The sequence below is a fragment of the Pan troglodytes genome, chromosome 11 (assembly GCF_028858775.2).
Source record: "Pan troglodytes isolate AG18354 chromosome 11, NHGRI_mPanTro3-v2.0_pri, whole genome shotgun sequence".
Classification (NCBI taxonomy): Eukaryota; Metazoa; Chordata; class Mammalia; order Primates; family Hominidae; genus Pan; species Pan troglodytes.
In genome coordinates, this window is record NC_072409.2 from 81,058,134 (window position 1) to 81,075,031 (window position 16,898).

General features: G+C 39.8%; 1 protein-coding gene, 1 long non-coding RNA gene and 2 pseudogenes across 5 annotated transcripts in view; 1 reads left to right on the plus strand and 3 right to left on the minus strand.

Annotated features, from left to right (window-relative positions):
* The window catches only part of PHF24 (PHD finger protein 24), a 309,837-nt gene that overhangs the window by 50,500 nt on the left and 242,439 nt on the right, over positions 1-16,898 (minus strand). The window lies entirely within an intron of this gene.
* LOC134807747 (uncharacterized) overlaps positions 1-16,898 on the minus strand; it is a 46,055-nt gene that overhangs the window by 10,302 nt on the left and 18,855 nt on the right. The gene's annotated exons all lie outside the window — the stretch shown is intronic.
* On the plus strand, positions 7,416-8,246 carry LOC100611246 (14-3-3 protein zeta/delta-like; annotated as a pseudogene).
* LOC129136027 (glutamine synthetase-like) lies at positions 9,004-13,269 on the minus strand (annotated as a pseudogene).

The window sequence follows — 16,898 nt, forward strand, 5'->3', positions numbered from 1 at the left end:
TAAGGAACAAGAGATGGTAAACCATTTCAGGAGATAAATCATTTCAGACACACCCAAATAGGATGTCTTATCTCACGTTCCTTCTCTTTTACCAAAGGAAGAGTCAACCAGGTTATCCCCGACACAAGAGACCCGAAGCATGAGTCTCAGCACCACTTAAGTACACTGAGAAACCTGCACAAACCAGTGGCTCCTCCCAGACACTGAGAAATTAAACTTCAGGCTTGGATGAAGCCCCAGACATTTTAGGGAGATGATCAACAATTTTTCTTCTCTATTTTACGTGGAAATGCTAATTTCACTTGCAAAAGAGAAGCCCAAAAATAGTATTCTTTATGATTATAACAGCAGAAATGTAGGAGTATAAAAGTTGTAATGTTATAGACAAATTAAGCATGAAATGCAAATATAATAGCAGAGTGGGCTGGGTATCCAGATCTCAGCTGAAATTCCCTGAAAGGGTTACAATGTAAAGCTTCTTCAGGGGACTAAAGGATCACAGTGTTAGGGAGAAACAGTAGGGGAAAAAAGAGGATGAAGAGTCAGGGGAGGCCGTCTTAGGTTTGTGATCTCTCTTCAACTCTTCTCAGGAGGCTGATCACAAATTTGAATACTTGCAGCAGTGAATTCTCCCACGGCAGTATGCGTGCTTGAGCTAATAGCTGTTACATGGGGGGGCTGTGGGGGGCGACAATACAGATTGCTGCTTATGGTGACTCTCACAGCTTAACGATATTTGATTACCTGCAAATCTGATTGCTTTAATCCTCTGCTCTAAATTCTTCAACAGATCCCAGTACTAATAGAATAAGATCACTCGTCATTCATTGGTTTGCTCATCTCATCCCTTCATTTTTTTCTCCACAAATATTTATTGAGTAATAGACCCTGTGCTAGGTGCTGGAGATATAGCAGTAAAGAAAACAGAAAAGGGAGTCCCACCCTTGTGGAGTTTGTTCTTCTGGTGGAGACAGACCATAAGCAAATAATTTAAATGGAGGTAATAGTTTGATAATAGATGTGGATTTTTTTCACAGACACCCTAACCCAAATCATATTTTAAAAATCCAATCATATTCCCCTGCTGCCATTCCATCAAAATGGTCCCCACCTAACAAAAGGAGCATATGATAAAGGGGAAACTCCCTCCAGAGGAGGTGAAATAAAAAGAAGCACTTTTCATTGAGAGTGGGAGTATGGAGGTGGGATGATGCAATAGAAATATTCAGATAGGGAGAAGGGTGACCTGAGATCCTTTGATCTTGGTGACAAGGTACAAGCCTCAGAGAAGCTCTATGTTTGACATGGAGGTGGGGGAGGGAAGAGTGGGCTATAGCACAGCATCTGTGAAGGCAAGTGTCTAGGGAGTGCTGCTGAAATCATGCTGGGTTCCCAGTGGTCTGTATCTAGAAGCGATTCAAAAGTTCCTGTGTAGCCCCAGGGTACCAAGAGGACTGCAAGACCAAGGGACTCCTGGGCTACTGAGATGAGAGCAGTAATGGAGTTTGGTGCTTCCAGAGTTCTGGTGGTAGTGTTTGTCCATCCCAAGTGGATTCTAGGACAGAAGTTAATGGACAGGGATGGATTAGAGATAAGCTGGATGATACATCTCAATTGGAGTCCAGCAGAAAATGGCAACACATAGACCAGCTGTACCCAGGGAAGAGCAGTAAACTTTCCCTTATACAGACACTGTGCTCCCATAGGAGAAGGGAGAGGGGAAGAACAATTCTATAAGGGCTGAACTTTGAATTCATGCTTACCAGGAAGAGACTATCACACATGAAAAGATGGAGGGAGAATGAAAAAAAGACTGGCCTGATAGGAAAGGTTTAGCTCAGGAGAGTCTTTTTTGCCACAAAGCAGAAGCATAAAATTTGTTGACTCATTAGTGGGTTTTTAAAAATTTTTAATTTTTGTGGGTATATAGGTGTATATATTTATGGGGTACATGAGATGTTTTGATACAGGCAAGCAATGCATAATAATCACATCATGGAGAATGGGGTATCCATCCCTTAAGTATTTATCTTTTGTGTTACAAACAATCCAATTATACTCTTTTAGTTATTTTAAAATGTACAATTATTATTGGCTATAGTCACCCTGTTGTGCCGTCAAAGAGTAGATTTTTTTTTTTTTTTTTTGAGACAGAGTCTCACTCTTGTTGCCCAGGCTGGAGTGCAATGGCGTGATTTCAGCTTACTGCAATCTTCACCTCCTGGGTTCAAGCGACTCTCCTGTCTCAGCCTCCCAAGTAGCTGGGATTACAGGCACTCTCCACCATGCCTGGCTAATTTTTGTATTTTTAGTAGAGGCGAGGTTTCACCATGTTGGCCAGGCAGGTCCAAAGGTAGATCTTATTAATTCTAGCTATTTTTCTATATCCATTAACTATCCCCACCTCCCCCCAGCTCCCAACTCATTAATGTTTTAAAACATAAGTTTCATGAAGTCACACCTCTGCTTAAAATCCTTCAGTAGTGACATTGGCAAGATGGCTGGCTAGAGATGCCTGGTATTCATCTATCCCACAAGAAAGGCCCAACACAATGAATAAACAAACTACGGTTTGACTGGAGTGTGGAAGGGAGAGTGGTGGAGTGTGGTGGGGGAGTGGAGATGCACCTGTGGTGATCAGAAATCCAGGAGGGCAGCGAGGAAGCACTGGGCCTCTATAGCCCTGTCTCCCCCGCCTGGATTGGATGTGCCCAGAGTCAGGAAGGACTTCTTATTGCAGGGAAAAGGTAAGCACAAGATCTCTACCAGCCCCCACTGGCACTGCAAAAACCTACAGTCCTTATTACAGAAGAATCCTACGGTCTTCCCAAGCCCTGAGCCCAGTTTGAAGAGCTGCTGGGTATGCATGCAGCTACATTGCTCCAGATTAGGAGAGCAAGGTGTGCACTCTCCATTCCCCCCATCCCACTCCCTGTGGGCCAAGCTGCTGCAGCATAATGCCATCTTGAGAAAAGAGCAAACTCTGAAGCACAACCTGTTCTGGGGGCCGGTAGCCACTGCATATCTCCAGCACTGGGGCGCTCCATCCTCATTATGCCAAGCCCACACCACACGGTTGGCTGAATGCCATACGTCAGCTGCACAGAGCTTGGGCCTAGGATCAGCTGTGACTCTGGTCCTGCACAGCAAGAAAACAAACCCCTGCTTACTGCACTTCCAGCCAGATGAACAGTCTGCCAGTCCTGCCCAGGGCCAACCTGCCTTGAGCTGGCCAAACTGCTCTGCACCCTCCCACAAGAGAGAGAGGCCCCTGAGCCTCCTAGTAGCTAATATGTACCCAGGCCAGTGGAGTGGCTATGCTCCCATGCTCAGGACCGGAGAAACAGCCCCACAGCACCCCTGCCTCTGCAGACATGCCCCTGGCCTGCCTAATGGCCCTGCATTTCCCATAAAGACCTGGGAAATACTCCTGCAGGCTGCCCCTGGTAGGCACGACCCCAAACCAGCTAAGCAGCCAAGAGCCCACATCCACGACTTGAGAAACAGCTCTGTGGGCCACCACTAGTGAACATGCCCTGGGCTGGCTAGGAAGCCATGTGCCTGCATACCAGGCCTAAGAAACAGCCCTGTGGGCCATCTCCAGCAGAAGTATCCCCAGGTCAACTGAGCAGCCACGAAGCTGTGTCATGAGCCTGAGCAACAACCCTGTGCCTGCCCCCAGACCTGTCTCCTACGCCAACAAAGCAGGTGTGCACCCATGTCTCAGGCCCCAAAAACAGCCCCACAGGCCACCTCTGGTGGGCATACCTGCAGGCCAATCAAATAGCCCTGTGCTTACATCTCAGACCTACAAAACAACCCTGTGGGCCACCCACTGCAGAAACACCCCCAGGCCAGTCAAGCAGTTGTGCAGCTGTGTCCTGGGCCTGAGAAAATGTCCCATGAATCACCCCATCAGGTGTATCCCTAGGCCAGCCAAGCAGCCATGCACCCATATACCAGGCCTAAGAGACAGCCCTGCTGGCCTCTCTGGTGGGCATTCCTCCAGGTCAGCTGAGCAGCCTTACACCCATGTCCTAGGCCTTCGAGAAACAGCTCTGTGAGCCACTTCTGGCAGGCATGTCCCCAGGGTGGCCAAATAACTCATGCTCCTGGACAGAGTAATAGCCCCATGGCCCCAACCCCAGTGAGCCAGATCCCAAGTTGGCCAACTCACCATATACACACACATGCCTCTGACCTGAGAAACAGGCCAGTGAACCCAGCCCTGGCAAAGTTGCACCACCATTGCCACAAATTATTTCAGACTAGGCCACTGAGAAATGGCCAAATGCCACTAGTGTGGATAATGGCTGAAGAAACTACATGGAGGTTACATTACACTACTGTATCTTCCTAAAACCAAGGCCAGTACACCCCATGAACCAACACCCCAGGTCCCATTCATATAAACAAGTCTTTTCTTATGAAACCTACTCCATAAAATTGGAAGAGGTGATTTTTCCACCAAAGGCATATAAATCAACATAGGAACACACAATCATGACAAAGCAAGAAAACATGTCACCTCTAAAGGAAAAAGACAATTCTCTAGTAACAGGCCCCAATCTTGAGGCAGTAGATGAAATTCCAGGAAAAAGAATTCAAAATAACAACCTTAAGGAAATGGATTGAGATACAAGAAAAATACAGATAGACAATTCAATGAAATCAGGAAAACAATTGATAATTTGAACAAGAACTTCAACAAAGAGATAGATATCATAAAAAAGAGTCAAACAGAAATCCTAGAGCTAAAAAAGTCAATGAATGAAATTAAAAATACAATCCACAACTTCAATAATAGACTAGACCAAGCAGAAGAAAGAAGAAAGCCTACTAAATTTTTGGCACACCATAAAGAAACAAGTATTTGTATTATGGGTGTTCCTGAAGTAGAAGAGAAGGGGAAAGATGAGGAAAATATATTTAATGAAATAATAGCAGAAAACTTCCCATGTCTTGGAAGAGAAATAGACATTTAAGTCCAGGAAGCTCAAAGAATTGCAAGTAGATTCAACCCAAACAGGTTCTCTCTGAGGAACATTATAGTCAAATTGTAAAAAGCCAAAGACAAAGAATTCTAAAAACAGCAATAAAAAATGTCAAGTCACATATAAGGGGCCCCACTAACAGCGGATTTCTCAGCAGAAGCCTTACAAGCCAGGTGAGTGAGGAGTGAATGGGACGATATATTCAAAATACTGAAATAAAAAAATCCTGCTAGTCAAGAATATTATAGCCAGCAAAGCTATTATTCAGAAATGAGGGAGAAATAAAATCTTTCATAGACAAGCAAAAATGAAAGGAATTCATTACCACTAGGCCTTACAAGACATGCTCAAGGGAGTCCTACATCTGGAATTGAAAAGATGATTACCATTATCAAGAAAACATGTGAAACTATAAAACTCACAGGTAGAGCCAATATACAAAGAAGAAAGAGAAAGGAATCAAAGCTTAGCACTACAGAAAACCACCCAACTGCAAAAATAAACAATAAGAGAGGTGGTAAGGAACAAAAGAGATACAAAACAACCAGAAAACAAATAACAAAATGGCAGCAGTCCTTACTTATCAATAACAACATTGAATGTAAATGGACTAAACTCTCCAATCAAAAGACATGGAGTGACTGAATGGATAAAAAACCAAGCCCAACTATCTGCTGCCTACAAGAAACACACTTCACCTATAAAGACACAAATAGACTGAAAATAAAGGAATGGAAAAAGATAATCCATGCAAATGGAAACCAAAAAAGAGCAGGAGTAGCTATACTAATATCAGATAAAATACATTTCAAGACAAAAACCATAAAAAGAAACACAAACGGTCATATTATATGTTGAAAAAGGGGTCAATTCAGCAAGAGTATGTAACAAGTATTAATGTATATGCAGCCAACACTGGAGTACCCAGATATATAAAGCAAATATTATTACAGCTAGAGAGATAGACCCTTATACAATAATAGCTGGAGACTTCAACACCCCACTTTCAGACTTGGACAGGTTATCTAGACAGAAGATCAACAAAGAAACAAAAGGACCTAATCAAAATTTACAGAACATTTCATCCAATGGCTGCAGAATACACATTCTTCTCCTCAGCACATGGAACATTCTCAAGGACAGCCCATATATTAGGCCACAAAAGAAGTCTTAAAAATTTCAGGAAAACTGAAATAATATCAAGTATCTTCTATGACCAAAATGGAATAAAACTAGAAATAATAAAAGGAATTTAAAAAACTATACAAGCACATGGAAATTAAACAATATGCTCTTGAATGGCTAGTGGGTCAATGGAGAGATTAAGAATGAAATTGCAAATTTTCTTAAAACAAACCATAATGGAAACAACATACCAAAATCTATGGGATAATCTAAAAGCAGTGCTAAGAGGAAAATTTATAGCAATAAATGCCTACATCAAAAAAAGTAAAAAAAACTTCAAATAACCTAATGATGCATCTAAAAAATGAGAAAAGGGCAAACCAAACTCAAAATTAGAAGAAAAAAGTAATAAAGATCAAAGCAGAAATAAATGAAATAAAAATGAAAACAATACAAAAAATCAATGAAATGAAAAATTGTTTTTTTAAAAGATAAACAAAATGGACAAACCTTTAGTTAGACTAACTAGGAAAAAAGAGGGAAGACCTAAACAAAATCAGAGATGGAAAAAGAGATTACAACTGATAATGTAGAAATTCTGAGGATCATTACAGACTACTATAAGCAACTCTATGCCAATAAATTGAAAAACCTAGAAGAAGCAGATAAATTCCTACATACATACAACCTACCTAGATTATATCATGAAGAAACCCAAAACCTGAGTAGGCCAATAACAAGTAATGAGATCAAAGCCATAATAAAAGTCTCCCAGCAAAGAAAAGCCCAGGACCCAATGGCTTCACTGCTGAATTTTACCAAACATTTAAAGAAGGACTAATACCAATCCTACTCAGACTATTCCAAAAAATACAAGGCCAGTATTACCCTGATACCAAAACCAGACAAAGATACATCAGAAAAAGAAAACTACAGGCCAATATGTCTGATGAACATTGATGCAAAAAATCTTCAACAAAATACTAGCACACTAAATTCAATAACAGTTAAAAAGATCATGATCAAGTGGGATTCATCCTAGGGATGCAAGGATGTTTCAACATATGCAAATTAATCAATGTGATACATCATATCAACAGAATGAAGGACAAGAATCATATGATCATTTCAATTGATGCTGAAAAAGCATTTGATAAAATTCAACATCCCTTCATGATAAAAAAAAAAAAAAAACTTAAAAAACTGGGTCTAGGCGGGCCGGAGCCCAGGCCCGGCCCAGCAGCACCCCCCAGGTAGACTGGGGCGAGGCCATGCCAACACAAGGTGAGCCCACTGCTGGAACATCCAGTAATGGATAAAAATGAGCTGGTTCAGAAGGCCAAACTGGCCGAGCAGGCTGAGTGGTATGATGACATGGCAGCCTGCATGAAGTCTGTAACTCAGCAAGGAGCTTAATTATCCAATGAGGAGAGGAATCTTCTCTCAGTTGCTTATAAAAATGTTGTAGGAGCCCGTAGGTCATCTTGGAGCGTCATCTCAAGTATTGAACAAAAGATGAAAGTGCTGAGAAAAAAACAGCAGATGGCTCAAGAATACAGAGAGAAAACTGAGACCTAGCTAAGAGATAGCTGCAATGATGTACTGTCCCTTTTGGAAAAGTTCTTGATCCCCAGTGCTTCACAAGCGAGAGCAAATTCTTCTATTTGAAAATGAAAGGAGATCACTACCATTACTTGGCTGAGGTTGCCGCTGGTGATGATAAGAAAGGGACTGTGGATCAGTCACAACAAGCACACCAAGAAGCTTTTGAAATCAGCAAAAAGGAAATGCAACCAACATATCCTATCAGACTGGGTCTGGCCCTTAACTTCTCCATGTTCTATTATGACGTTCTGAATTCCCCAGAGAAAGCCTGCTCTCTTGCAAAGACAGCTTTTGATGAAGCCATTGCTGAACCTGATACATTAAGTGAAGAGTCATCCAAAGACAGCACACTAATAATGCAATTACTGAGTGACAACTTGACATTGTGGACATCGGATACCCAAGGAGACGAAGCTGAAGCAGGAGAAGGAGGGGAAAATTAACCGGCCTTCCAACTTTTGTCTGCCTCGTTCTAAAATTTACACAGTAGACCATTTGTCATCCATGCCGTCCCACAAATAGTTGTTTACAATTTATGACAGGTTTATGTTACTTCTATTTGAATTTCTATATTTCCCATGTGTTTTTTTATGTTTAATATTAGGGGAGTAGAGCCAGTTAACATTTAGGGAGTTATCTGTTTTCATCTTGAGGTGGCCAATATGGGGATGTGGAATTTTTATACAAGTTATTAATGTTTGGCATAGTACTTTTGGTACATTGTGGCTTTACAAGGGCCAGTGTTAAAACTGCTTCCATGTCTAAGCAAAGAAAACTGCCTACATATTGGTTTGTCCTGGTGGGGAATAAAAGGGAGCATTGGTTCCAGTCACAGGTGTAGTAATTGTGGGTATTTTAAGGTTTGGAGCACTTACAAGGCTGTGGTAGAAACAGATATCCCACAGATACCACATGTTAAACCATGTATATCCGTGGAACTCTCAATCTCAATGTGCATACCCTTGACTATAGCTGCAGAAGTGTTCCTTTAGACAAAGTTGTGACCCATTTGACTCTGGATAAGGGCAGAAACGGTTCACATTCCATTATTTGTAAAGTTACCTGCTGTTAGCTTTCATTATTTTTGCTACACTCATTTTATTTATTTGTATTTAAATGTCTCAGGCAACCTAAGAACAAATGTAAAAGTAAAGATGCAGGGAAAATGAATTGCTTGGTATTCATTACTTCATGTATATCAAGCACAGCAGTAAAACAAAAACCCATGTATTTAACTTTTTTTTCGGTTTTTTGCTTTTGTGATTTTTTTTTTGATACTTGCCTAACATGCATGTGCTGTAAAAATAGTTAACACGGAAATAACTTGAGATGATGGCTACCTTTGTTTAATGTCTTATGAAATTTTCATGAACAATTCAAACATAATTGTTAAGAACATGTGTATTAAATTCATGTAAATGGAATAAAAGTTTTAAGAATGGAAAAAAAAACAACTGGGTATAGATGAGACATACCTCAACAAAATAAAAGGCATATATGACAGACCCACAGCTAGAATCATATTGAACAGGGAAAAACTGAAAGCCTTTCTTCTAAGTTCTGGAACGAGACAAGGAAGCTCACTTTCACTATTATTCAACACAGTACTGAAATTCCTAGCTAGAGCAATCAGACAACAGAAAGAAAGGGCACCCAAAGAAAGGAAAAAGTCAAATTTTTCTTGTTTGCAGATGACATAATCTTGTATTTGCAAAAACCTAAAGATTTCACTACAAAACTATTAGAACTGAAAAACAAATTCAGTAAAGTGGCAGAGTACAAATCAACATACAAAAATCAGTAGCATTTCTATATGCTAACAGCAAACAATCTGAAAAATAAATCAAGGAAGCAATTCCATTTACATTATTACAAATAAAATAAAATATCTAGGAACAAACTTAACCAAAGAAGTGAAAAATCTCTATAATGAAAACTATTTGACATTGATGCAAGAAATTGAAGAGGACACAAAAAATAGAAAGATATTCCATATTCATAGATTGGAAAAATCAATATTGATAAAATGTCCATATCTCCTAAAGCAATCTACAGATTCAATGCAATCCCTATGAAAATACTGAGGATATTCTTTGAAGAAATAGAAAAAATAATCTTAAATTTCATATGGAACCACAAAAGACCCAGAATAACTAAAGCCATCTGAGCAAAAAGAACAAAACTGGAGGAATCACAACACTGGAGGAATCACAGAACTATAGTAACAAAAAGAGCATGGTACTGGCATAAAAACAGACACATAGGTCAATGGGACAGAACATAGAACCCAGAAACAAATGCATACATCTACAGTGAACTCACTGATCATCAGAAAAATGCAAATTGAAACTACAGTGAGATATCATCTCATTCTGGTTCAAATGGCTTTTATCTAAAAGACAGGCAATAATGAATGCTGGCAAGTATGTGCAGAAAAAGAAACCCTCCTACACTGTTGGTGAGAATGTAAATTAGTACAGCCACTATGGAGAACTGTATGGAGGTTCCTCAGAAAACTAAAAATAGAGCTACCATATGATTCAGCCATCCCTTTGCTAGGTATATGCCCAAAAGAAAGAAAATTAGTATATCATCAAAGAGATATCTGCACTCCCATGTTTATTGCAGCACTATTCACAATAGCCAAGATTTGGAACCAAACTAAGTGTCCACCAACAGATGAATGGATAAAGAAAATGTTGGCACATATACATAATGGAGTACTACCTGCCCATAAAAGGAACAAGATCCTGTCAGTTGCAATAGCGTGGATGGACTGGAGGACACTATGTTAAGTGAAATAAGTCAGGCACATAAAGACAAACTTTGCATGTTCTCACTCATTTGTAAGAGCTATAAATTAAAATAATTGAACTCATAGATATAGAGAGTAGAATGATGGTTACCAGGGGTTGGGGTGTGTGTGTGTGTGTGTGTGTGTGTGTGTGTAATTACTGGGTACAAGAAAAATATAATTAGAATGAATAAGACCTAGTATTTGATAGCACAACAGGGTGACTACAGTAAACAATGATTTATTGTACATTAAAAAATAACTAAAAGAGATCATTGGAATGTCTGGAACACAAAGAAATGATAAATGCTTGAGGTGATGGATTTTTAAAAAAAGTTGATCTCATGAAGATAGTAGAATGATGGTTATCAGAGGCTGGAAAGGGTGGGTGGGGAGATGCACAGAGGTTCGCTAATGGGTGCAAACATACAGTTAGATAGAAGAAATAAGTTCTAATGTTTGATAGCACAGTAGGGTGACAATAGTTAAGAATAATTTTTTGTGTATTTCAAAATATCTAGAAGAGAAGATTTGAAATGTTCCCAATACAAGGAAATGATAAATGTTTTAGGTGATAGACATTCTAATTATCCTAATTTGGTCATTACACATTGTATGCTTTTATCAAAATATCACATGTGCTTTAATATGTACAATTACATATCAATAAAATGTATTAATATTGGTTCACTAATCATAGTAAACACATATAATAAAATGGGAACTTTCAGCACTGTCTGCTAAATTTTTCTGTAAACTTAAAACTATTTTAAAGAATAAAATTTATTAATTTAAGAAATAAGCTAATTTTTAAAAATGAAATTAAAATCAAACATTTGTGAAATGTTTGAAAACTTTGAAACACTTTGATGGAACCCAGGATTTTGGGGAACATAACATGAGAACTACCGGTCTTATCAACAAAAATGATTCTGAAGGTGATTCAATTTCCATCACAGGAATCCTCACTTTTCACAGTAGTGTGGGACTCATAAGGACTGTTCATGCTGAAATCATGCAAAGTGAGCTTAATAATCAATGGGGAAAACTACAATTGTTTAGTGACCTTTCACAATTTTTTCATCAAAATGTAAAAAATATCTCTTGTTGGTTATAATGAATAGGGAAGTGAAAAAAGTAGTAACAAATATTTATTTAGTACACTGCAATTTAAAACATTAGAAATATTGAGATTTAAAGTGTTTTTCTAAAGAAAACTTACCAAAATAACCACTGCTAAGAATTTTTCTTCCTCTATCTCTAAATTCTTAACTAATATCTTAAGATATACAGGTTGGTCTTACCTACTTATGGGAGACATTTTGGAAGGTGCACTTTAAAAGTATTTTTATTTTTCAACATTGAAAAATTTTATAGGTATGAACGCTTCAATCATTTCATTATAGGAAAAATCCCCCATGATTTTTTTTTTTTTAAAGACCTTGGTATTCACCCTTCGAGTTACAATTGGGACAACTGGGAGAGGGGGAAGAGTTGGAGTGGGATGAAGAACTAGGAGGGGCTCGACAGCTGGAGGTCTAGTCCACTTAGTTTTTGTACTGGAAGGGCTCATCACCAGTTTCATTGAGAAGACACGTGCGGATGAGGGCTTCTGTCACCGAAAAAGGGTCACAGTTGGCAGAGGGGTGACAGTCTTCAAAGTAACCCTTCTTATCCTGGCCGACAGTCCAGGGAATGCATATGCTGGCGCTATGATTGGCTACACCAGCAGAAAAATTGTTGATGTTGGAAGTTTCATGGAATCCAGTTAGGTGTCGGGCCTTGTCCAGGCCTCCCATGGGATCATAGGCACAGATGTGGTACTGGTGTCGCTTGCTTAATTTCTTGATGGCCTCCCCAGTGTATTTCAGACCATTCTCCTCCCACATGGCCTTGGTGCTAAAGTTGGTATGGCAGCCTGCACCATTCCAGTTCCCAGGAATGGGCTTAGGATCAAAGGTTGCTATCATTCCAAAGTCTTCACACACACAATGTAAGATGAAACGAGCCACCCAGAGATGATCTCCCATGCTGATTCCTTCACAGGGTCCAATTTGAAATTCTCACTGGGGAGGCATGATTGGCATTAGTCCCCACAATCCTGACTCCAGCATACAAGCAGGCGCTGTAATAAGCCTCCACGATGTCCCTGCCATAGGTTCTGTCTGCTCCCACACTGCAGTAATATGGAGTCTGAGGCCCCGGGAAGCCACTGGAAGGCCAACCAAAGGGGTGCCCATTTGTCCCCATGAGGGTATATTCCTGCTCCATGCCAAACCAGGGGTGCTGGTTGCTCATCACGTCGATTATCCATTTACAGGTGTGCCTCAAATTGGTCTCTGCAGGCTTTCGATTGTGCTTGAAAACTTCACACAATACCAGCTTGTTAGGATCCTTACGGAAAGGGTCCTTAAACATAGCAGCAGGAATGAGATACATGTCACTGTTGGAGCCTTCAGACTGTAAAGTACTTGAGCCATCAAAACTCCCCTCAGGCAACTCTTCCACACACTTGGGCTCACTGTCCAGGGTCCAGGTCTTGCAGTGCAGTCCTTCTCCAGTACCATCAATCCAGATATACATGACCTGGACTTTCTCACCCTGAGGCAGGGACATGTATACCTGCTTGATGCCTTTATTTAAGTGGGAACATGCTGAGGTGGTCATGGTGGAAGGTGTTCTGGGTGCCGAGCAGACGGGCTGGTAAAGGTAGGCCGCGAGAGCGAGGTGAGGTGAGGAGAGGAGAGGAGAAGAGGCCTCTGTGCCGCTCACATGCTCCGCTCTTCTCCCACTCTTGACTCTCCCTCATGATTTTTGTTCACACTTTTGAATATTCTAGTATTCAAGAGTTTCTAAGTTTTTTACTCAAACAATTCAGTGACATTCAAAAATTTTCAAAATTATGGAACAATTTGCATAAGAAACAAGGACATTTCTTTTTGCAATATTATTGTCCATGTACATGGCAAGTATGTATTTCTCTTTGAAAAATTATCTTTTTAAGTTGCATAGTGTGTAATAGTGGAGATAATGCTCCCACACACTCTCTGAACTAAGATTTAATAAAACATTTCTACCTTCTCCAAAAAAACTTACTACACAAACACACCACACACTTATCAAGAAAAGTATGAATAGCACTTACCTTCTCATAGTATAACTTGTGATATGGCATGAACAGCTTTTCTATGCCTTTGCAAATTGTCATACTCCTAAGTTTTGATTATCTTCTAACATTTCATCCTTTGTACTTTCAATGTTATGACATATCTCTGAGAGGTACTTTAATGTTAAGTTTTTGCTGGCATCACTTCCTCTAACATGAGGTCATCCTTTCCTCATTTATAAGATGATTGTCTTCACTACATTCCTCTCACTTTATATCTAGGGTTTCTTAGAGGGTGGCAGTATCACTCATGGTCAGCTATTTTTTCTATAACTCCATTTACATTAGATTCAAATTTCACTTCAGCATCATCACCCTTTGGATGAATTACTGTTGCCAGGGCAATGGGTTCCTACCCCGATAAAAGAGTAGACTCCTGTAGTTGACAGGTCCACCAGAATCACAAGTGGTGGCGAAGGGGAAGTTTCTCAAATAGACACTACATATTCATGATAGATTTTGCTCCTATCACACATTGTCATAACACTATTTATAGTGATAGAGGATTGTATTAGTTCGTTCTCGTGCTGCTATGAAGAAATATCCCAAACTGGGTACTTTATAAAGAGGTTTAATTGACTGACACTCTACATGGCTGGGGAGGCCTTGGGAAACTTACAATCATGGCGGAAGGCACCTCTTCACAGGGAAGCAGGAGAGACAATGAGTGCCGAACGAAGGCAGAAGCCCCTTATAAAACCACCTGATTTTGTGAGAACTCAGTCACTATCATGAGAACAGCACCGGGGTTGGTGGTGGGGTGGTGTGGGAGGGGGACCGCTTCCATGATTCTGTTATCTCCACCTGGTCCCACCCTTGACATGTAGGGATTATTACAATTCAAGGTGAGATTTGGGTCGGGACACAGAGCCAAACCATAACAAGGATACCACCCCTAAGAGGACAGATCCAATCATCAAATCTTAAGCTCCTTTCTGCACAAATCACCACAATTCTGTTTGTCAAAGAATCTTTCCACCTCCATGGTCCCTAGTCATTATATCCCAGATGATCCTTACCTTCTGATCCACAAAAGAAATGTCCACATGTTCCATGTCTGGACTTACCTGTTCTCTGACTGCAATGGAAACAGGTGATACCTGCCTCTGATCTTCTTTACTTTGTGAACCCTTAAAATTTCCCTCTTGGCATTTCTAGCTTTGATACTTCTGTGCAGGTTTTGGTTCTGCCTACTGTTTTGGTGTTAATGTTTCTTGTTCAAAATATGAAATGAGGACTCCCTACTTCAATTTTCATTCAAGGATGAAAAAAAAAAAAAAAGGCCAACCTGCCAACATGGACTAGTGACAATATGCATTGTAAAGAAAATAGAACTATCATCCCTGAAGACTTGGAAAGACATGCTGCTGAAAATGCTTTGACTAGGAAAAGCAGACGCACATGTTAGGAACTATGATATCTGCTTAATGTGTTTTCAATAAAATAAATGTGTCTGGTGAAACCCCGTCTCTACAAAAAATACAAAAATTTAGCAGGGCATGGTGGTATGCACCTGTAGTCCCAGCTACTTGGAGGGCTGAGGCAGGAGGATAGCTTGAGCCCAGGAGGTCGAGGCTGCAGTGAGCTGTGATCGTGCCACTGCACTCCAGCCTGGGTGACAAAGTAAGACCCTGTCTCAAAAAAAAAAAAAAAGAAAAGAAAAGAAAAAAGAAATGTGTCAACCTGGGCAATATGGTGAGACCTGTCTCTACCAAAAAAAAAAAAAAACAAAATTAGCCAGGCATGGTGGCACACACCTGTAGTCCCAGGTACTCAGGGGGCTGAGGCAGGAGGATCCCTGGAACTTAGGAAGTCAAGGCTGTAGTGAGACATGATTGCACCACTGCACTTCAGCCTAGGTGACAGAGCAAGACCTTGTCTATCAAAAAAAGAAAAAGAAAACAAAGGAAAAAGAGGGAAAAAGAAAAGCAAGTGATCACAGGAAGGCATTTAGATGACTGGAAAAGACTAGTAACCCAAATGTGATGTAAATAGAGATGAAGGGAATGTTAGCTGAGAATGAATAGATTTCAATGAAACAGAAGTTGTATAAGAAGCAGAACTGACATGAGATTCATGGAAAAATGAGATTTCTGTTGTATAAGGATACAATTGAGAAGTACTTCCAGACTGTAAAAACAAAAACAAAACTAAAACTCCAAAGTAGACATTATAAGAGAAGATGATAGATATAGAGACCAAAGGACGAAAATCAAATGTAGGAATAAAAGACTTTTATTGTAGGAATGGGGAGCAAAACCAACAAAAAAAGAAGTAATAATGCAAGGTACAAGAGAATAAAATGTTCCTGAGTGGAAAAAAAGAGCTTAGATTATATATTGAAGGAACTTACTGTTTTCCAGCAAACTTAACTTTTAATAAATGCTATATCTACCTATATCCTGTTGAGACTTACATTTCCAGGTAAATTTAAACACATTAATTTACCCTGCTATAATGACATAAAATATTTTTTTAAGAAGGAAAAAACCCATGATATTACAGAAAATGGGAAAGCAGATGGAGGAAGGAGGGAGATGACAGTAAATAAAAATTGTCAACAAAATTTTGCAAGCTGAAAAACAGATAGACTAGTAGTAATTGATTTAGGAGACCTAAGAAAGGAAAAGGCTAAATACCTGTGAAGTGACTACACAAGAATAAAGCCAAATAACTCTAAAGGCTCAGGATTTGGTGGCAGCTACCTCTGAAAGTGGGGTTGAAAGTATGAGAATAGACACCTAAATCTCCTCTTCTGCTCCTCACAAACTTTTAACACTCCTTCTGACAAAGCCTAAAGGTTTATGCTCCAGAAAAATTAATGCAGAGAGACCCTGGACTCACCTGGACCAGGCACAGCTAAGAGTGAGTGTACCATAGTGAAAGCTGAATGCTCCTTGCTCTCTTTACCTACTGTGCCCTGAGAATACGAGAGCCAGACCTATACCATCTATAGAGGCAGGAGATTGGAGGAGTCTTTTCTACCGCAAAATCCACAAAACCTAAATTATTTACTCTCTAGCTGTGTCAGGGTTTGCTGAACCCTGCTTTAGGCCATAGAAATTAAAGGGTTTTTGAAAATTAAACTTTGCTAGGTTTAATTTTAGAATTCCTTAATCAGTTCTCTTTACATTTTCTGAAGTTTATGGATAATAAAATGATAGCATTTCTAAGCAAAAGATAAAGATTTTGCAGAGTTCTTTAATAATGAATT